Source organism: Bombyx mandarina, chromosome 06 (assembly GCF_030267445.1).
Source record: "Bombyx mandarina strain Sakado chromosome 06, ASM3026744v2".
Classification (NCBI taxonomy): domain Eukaryota; kingdom Metazoa; phylum Arthropoda; class Insecta; order Lepidoptera; family Bombycidae; genus Bombyx; species Bombyx mandarina.
This window is the reverse complement of record NC_143213.1, coordinates 7,800,201-7,806,200: the sequence shown is the minus strand read 5'-3', so window position 1 is coordinate 7,806,200 and position 6,000 is coordinate 7,800,201. Positions and strand designations below refer to the sequence as shown.

Here is a 6,000-nt window from a genome sequence, read left to right as displayed (position 1 = left end):
AATAAGCAGGCACTTAAAAAAATACGCTTTCCTACACTCTCTAATGTGTCAAACTTTTTAAATGTTCCTAGAGATGAGTCATACCGGGACGTAAAAGTTAAACGATTATTGTTTGGAACTGGGGCGATTCTATTAACACACTGATGTCTGTATACGTGTATGTACAACCCGGGTAATAACTGAGGAATGTGGACGTTTGTCTTCAAGAAAGTGAATTAAGAGGTCGCCCACGTTAACCCCGGTCATTGTCGACTTGATGCGCAGGCTGTTAATGCTCGATAATTTGTGTCTTCGTATAACAAGAATAATTTATTTAAACTTAAGGATGGCATTTGTATATTCACTCTGAATGTTAAGCTCAAAAAAAGTATATTAATATTAGAGTGCGTAAAAAATACAAAAGAATTTCCCGTACCGGGAATCGAACCCGAGCCTCCTGGGTGAAAGCCAGGTATCCTAGCCACTAGACCATACGGGATTGTAAATGTTAATGCGAATTTAGATATTTTATACAACAGAAACGTTTTGTTTAATTTTTCATATTTTATGATAGACAGAATCCAAAAAGCTATCGTTTTCTCTTCTTTTGATTTACAGACTAATTTTTCAAATTTTTTTGTTGCTTAGCATCTATTAACGAGCTTTATTAACAACAGTCATACATAAAAAATGTTACTGTATCAAAATGTTACAAGCTTCTCAATTTGTTACTGACAAAAGAGACGGTAAAGTAATAGGTGTTTACTTATAAAGTCACCGTTTTACAATACTGAACCCGTCATCCACCATACTCAGCAGACCTTGCGCCGACAAATGTTTACTTTCCAAAGCTTGTACAACTATTTTGGCTGAAAAAAAAATCCAATACCCTGAGGTATTTGGGTATTGAATTTTAGAGGTAATTTAAAATGCTTTTATAGAATTTGTTAGCTTCCGTACACCTGACCTTTTCAAGAAAGACATCGAATAATTACCACTGCGCTGGCAAATATCACAGATATCAAAACAATATATTTTATTATATAAAAATTATGAATAAAATAACATTTTATTTATAAAAAATATTTCAAGTTTCTGTATACTAAACGACAAATTTCGTAGGTAAAATTGTAATATAATAAATTAAATATTTATGTATCTGTGGTTACGCCTGAATTTACATTATTTGCCGAACATTAGTTACAATAATTAATTTTCATTTATTTAGAATTTCAAAATGTCCATCTTTCCAGGTACAGCTACGCACTAGGACGGATTTCATAATTTAAAAAGCCGCCGCAGCTTACAAAGCAATAACTTATTTATAGACTTATATTTTATTCGTATCTCTTACCATTATTTTTTGTTCCATTATAGTTTTCAGTGAAGGTTTTAAGTTTCTTAAGTTTGTTAGGAACTTAGCTTAGGAATTATTTAAAATATTTTCCTCATTCAAATTTTTTTATTTTTTATTGCTTAGATGGGTGGACGAACTCACAGCCCACCTGGTGTTAAGTGGTTACTGGAGCCCATAGACAATCTACAACGTAAATGCGCCACCCACCTTGAGATATAAGTTAATCCACACTATATTAGTGTAATAGATAAAGTTAATAGATTGTGATGTTTGAAAATAAGTGGTCTTGTCACCTGTGTTATGTTTTTCCACGTGCTTCTCGATAGCAACTCCGTCGTTGACTTCGGCCATTTTTAGGTGAACTTGATATGCCCTTTTAGTACCTGAAATATACAAAAATTACTGACGTAAATCTTACAAGCAAGTTTTTGTAAATCTCAACGCAAATTAACTATCTTTGAGTCTTACATGAGATTGGAGGATAGGGCGTTTTAATTATTTAGGATCTCGACTGTAGGACGAATATGTAATTTTACGTAAGACGTTATTTTTAATTTAACATTACGTCTTAAGTCTTTATGTATTAGATTTTTTTTATGATTTTATATCGTTATTATAATTTTCTGCTAATTTACGTGTTTCAATTTATTTGATTATGTCCTACAACTACCACCTTGTTTCTCCTAAGTTACTGTATCATTAGTCATTTCGCGCCTTTTTTTCAAAAACCTTTGTAGGCAGACGAGCATGCCCACCTGATGGTCAGCGATTACCGCGGCTCATGAATGTCAGCAATGCCAGGCCAAGCCGCTGCCTACCGCGAAAATCTTAAAATAGCCTTTTCATAAAATTACTCTTTCAAAATTGAGTATAACTTTGTTGAGTTTTCGATGTGCGCTCCATCTGAACAATTATCGGGCACATGTCAGGTAATTAGTACGAGCACAGTCATAAAACGAGATAAGGTGTCAGTAGTCTTGCATGGATTACAAAACGCTATTTTTGTTCTAAGTAATATTACTAGAACAATATTTCGAACATTTCGTTTTCATATAGCTTCTCTTGGTCCTCTTTGTTGTCTTTTTTTTTTTTATAATACAGACTACGGACCACTGAATAGATATTTTTTTAAAACAAATGAACATTGAATCTTTGAATTCTACTCGAAACTAATTAGATAGAATATTTTAAATTAACATTATTAATATGTATATTAATAAATTGTAAGATAATATCGTTTGGTAAACTTTAGTATTTACTTCGGTTTCGTGTGTTAAAAACATAATTAAAACTAACCATACGGTTTATTCTCGAGTTTTATTTACACTATCATTATAATGACATAAACGGATATAATACGTTAAATAATTACACTTTCGAATATTTTACGGTTTTCGTGGTCACAGACAACACGGCCACGGCCGTAAAAATAATGGTTTTAATTCATAAACTTTGATCAATGTACAATGATCTCATCATTATGTTACACAAGTTTTTAAACCGGCTTAGGTACTGCATCGCGTCATTCGCGTTCCTAATACCAACGAATACGTTAATTAACATTTTTATCGATGAATAAGTAATCACTTTTTTTGGAAATAACAATACTGCTACGTATGGTAGTTTAATTTTCACCTGTCCTGGTGAAAATGGAAAGGCCTCTGGGACACCAGTAATCCCACATTCATAAAAAAATATGTTTAATGTTCATGCGAATTACCCAGTTTAAAATTGACGCAACTGTAGAGTATTTAAAAAATAACTCTATATTGGCTAAAGTCTAACCTTAGAACATAGGATAAGCGCGAGGTCAACAAGAACGGAAAACAGACAGACCAAAAACAATGATTTCTATATATTATTTCGAATTTAACAAAAAAATAACAATAATGACTACAATTAAATATCCCACGAAGATAAGAAAACACATACAATTAACATAATTTATAAATAATGAAGTTTACGTTTTTCTAAAAAAAAAATTTTTTTTTATTGCTTAAATGGAATGTTATTAACGTACATACATTATTGAAGATTATTAAATGTTATTAAATAATAAATTTAAATAAAATCAGGTCCTAGTTCGCATGCGTTAAAGTACAAAAAATAAACTTAAAAAGGACCAAAAAGAATTATGAAAAGTTGCGCTTCATTTGTAACGCGGTGTTTTCAAATGTGTTTATTATTAAATTTTCTCACTTGATAAGGCTTTTTCGTGCCGGCACTGTTATCACTGCACTATCTTACACTTCGCGGCCCGGGGAACACTTGCCTCGGAGATAAATACAAACGTACTGGCTTATTCAAGCCATTTCGAGCGGCACACTTGGCCCGAGCGATATTGTGGTACTGCCAGTTGAATAATAAAAAATTACTGGAAATATGTTTTCGATATATATTTTTCTTAAACAATGTTTTTTTCTTTCGTTTTCTTCTAGACGATTCTTCAAAAATTTAATAATTATGCTATCGACACAGTTCTACTGAAATATATGTATAATTTAATAGAATTCACACCTAATAAGTAATCCTTTCTTTAATCGTGTTTATTGATAATATAATATTTTCTGTCTATTTAATTAAGTTTCAAATTAAATAAAAACAGACAACGTTACGCTGTATATTTTATAATAATATAATAACAAAAAATAAATAAACATAAGTGAATATAATTCATCGCATCCTGATTTTCTCAATAATTGGCAACTCAGCTTTACAGCTTCACTATCTGCGAATCACGAGCACACCCGAACGTGAACCGACATCACACGAACAGTGTTCAATCGCCGGAAAACATTTTCCGCGCCATTTTTCCTGGCGTAAATGCGGGTGTTTTTGGCACCCTTCAACGTTTAAGGGTCATTGTCCACGTTTACTATGTGTAAGTCTTGAATAGAGATGTAATTTTTACTTTTTACGTTTTAAAATTCACATCTAATAAATTGTTTTGATATTGTATTACATACACGCAAAACACACATACACATAACATTTATTAACTTCTTAAGAAAGTATTTGTAATAACAAATGAGTTATATTTGTGAAAGAATGTTACTTGGATGATTTTGTGCGAATACGATTCCGGACTCCACACCTCGTGCTTCTTATTTAGAATTAGTTATCTTAGGTATTAGGATTCGTTTTAAACCCATACATACTGAAGGCTGTTTTCATACGATAGTTAAGATCCAAATAGAATATTGTTTAAATTCATTCGGGTGGAATTGTCGCTTTATCTGTGGTCCAGTAATACCAGGACAGCTATGAGTACATAATCTGTCAAAATATAAAATGTATTTTTTTAAATACATAATATACGCGTATTGCTTACTTAATTATATCAGATTACACTAAGATTTCGTTTTATCTATGCTATCAATATTTTTTTGTAACAATTGTAGTTCAGACCTTGAAGTCAATATCGGATCAGCCGTGTGACTAATATTGCTTTGTTTTCGTATTTTGTTTCCAGTTACACAACATTTATTAAAGTTTTAGATGAGTAGACTCGTTCAGGGCATATCTGGTGTTCATTAAATACTAGAGCCCCGCATGTATGGACTTTAATCGTCCCTAAGGCTCTTTAATACTTGGATCTGGTTACGGTTAGGAACATCAACAAAAATATTATTAATATGCTTGTATATGTAGTTTTCTTTACTATTTTTATTGTATAGTATAAGTAAGTAAATAAGTTCACGGCCCATCTGATATTAAATAATTCTGTATAGTGGCTATACTACCTTACAAGCTGGAACGGATGACGTCTTCGTGGTAGAAATTAGTATAATGGAGGGACGTACCCTTACAATTTACAAAACGCCCACCGCCAGTGAATACCAAATGGGATAATAGTCAAAGAATGCTGCTGCCCGTTCACCAGCCCAGTGTCCTCATGGATCCCTTTCACACACTAACAGTGCTTTTGAAAGATACTGGTAGCATCAACAAAGTCGCCAAAGAGTACGACATGAATCATGCCTGTAGTGTCAGCCCGTTGAATTTTTCGCTGGATTTACTCACAGGATTCCGATACCGATAGTATGTGCACACGCAAAACGGCAGCCTTTGAGCTATTAAGCATTCTCTGGAGGCGCTCAACCAATTGTTAGAAAACTTTCCGATTCTGACGGAGCCTTCGAGCTCGCTCAGCCGTCCAAGTTCAGCAGGAATACACCTGGACGAATCGCGATCCTTCTAAAAAACGCTTATTCTTCAGTGAATTACTCAGTCACATTTTACAACACCCATGCGAAGATATAGGGTAGTGCTAATCTATGCCGACACTGCACCGTCGAAGCTACCGCACTTCTGGGAATGTTTTTGTCACACTACCCTCAATGCACGATAAGTAGTGAACGAATAATTTTAGTGAATCGGTGATTTTCATAAATTTTGCGATGATCACAGCAGGGCTTGCCTTACATCATAATGAAATAAAAGAGTATCAATAATCAAAAACTACTGAAATATTGAGTATTTTCGTACACCTGTAGTACCTACTGGTGGTAGGACCTCTTGTGAGTCCGCGCGGGTGGGTACCACCACCCTGCCTATTTCTGCCGTGAAGCAGTAATGCGTTTCGGTTTGAAGGGTGGGGCAGCCGTTGTAACTATACTTGAGACCTTATAACTTATATCTCAAGGTGGGTGGCGCATTTACGT

General features: G+C 33.7%; 1 non-coding gene across 1 annotated transcript; it reads right to left on the bottom strand.

Annotated features, from left to right (window-relative positions):
• Positions 1–406: 406 nt before the first annotated feature.
• On the bottom strand, positions 407–478 carry TRNAE-UUC (transfer RNA glutamic acid (anticodon UUC)). Its single transcript has one exon. It is a non-coding gene; the product is annotated as a tRNA-Glu (tRNA).
• Positions 479–6,000: the final 5,522 nt, after the last annotated feature.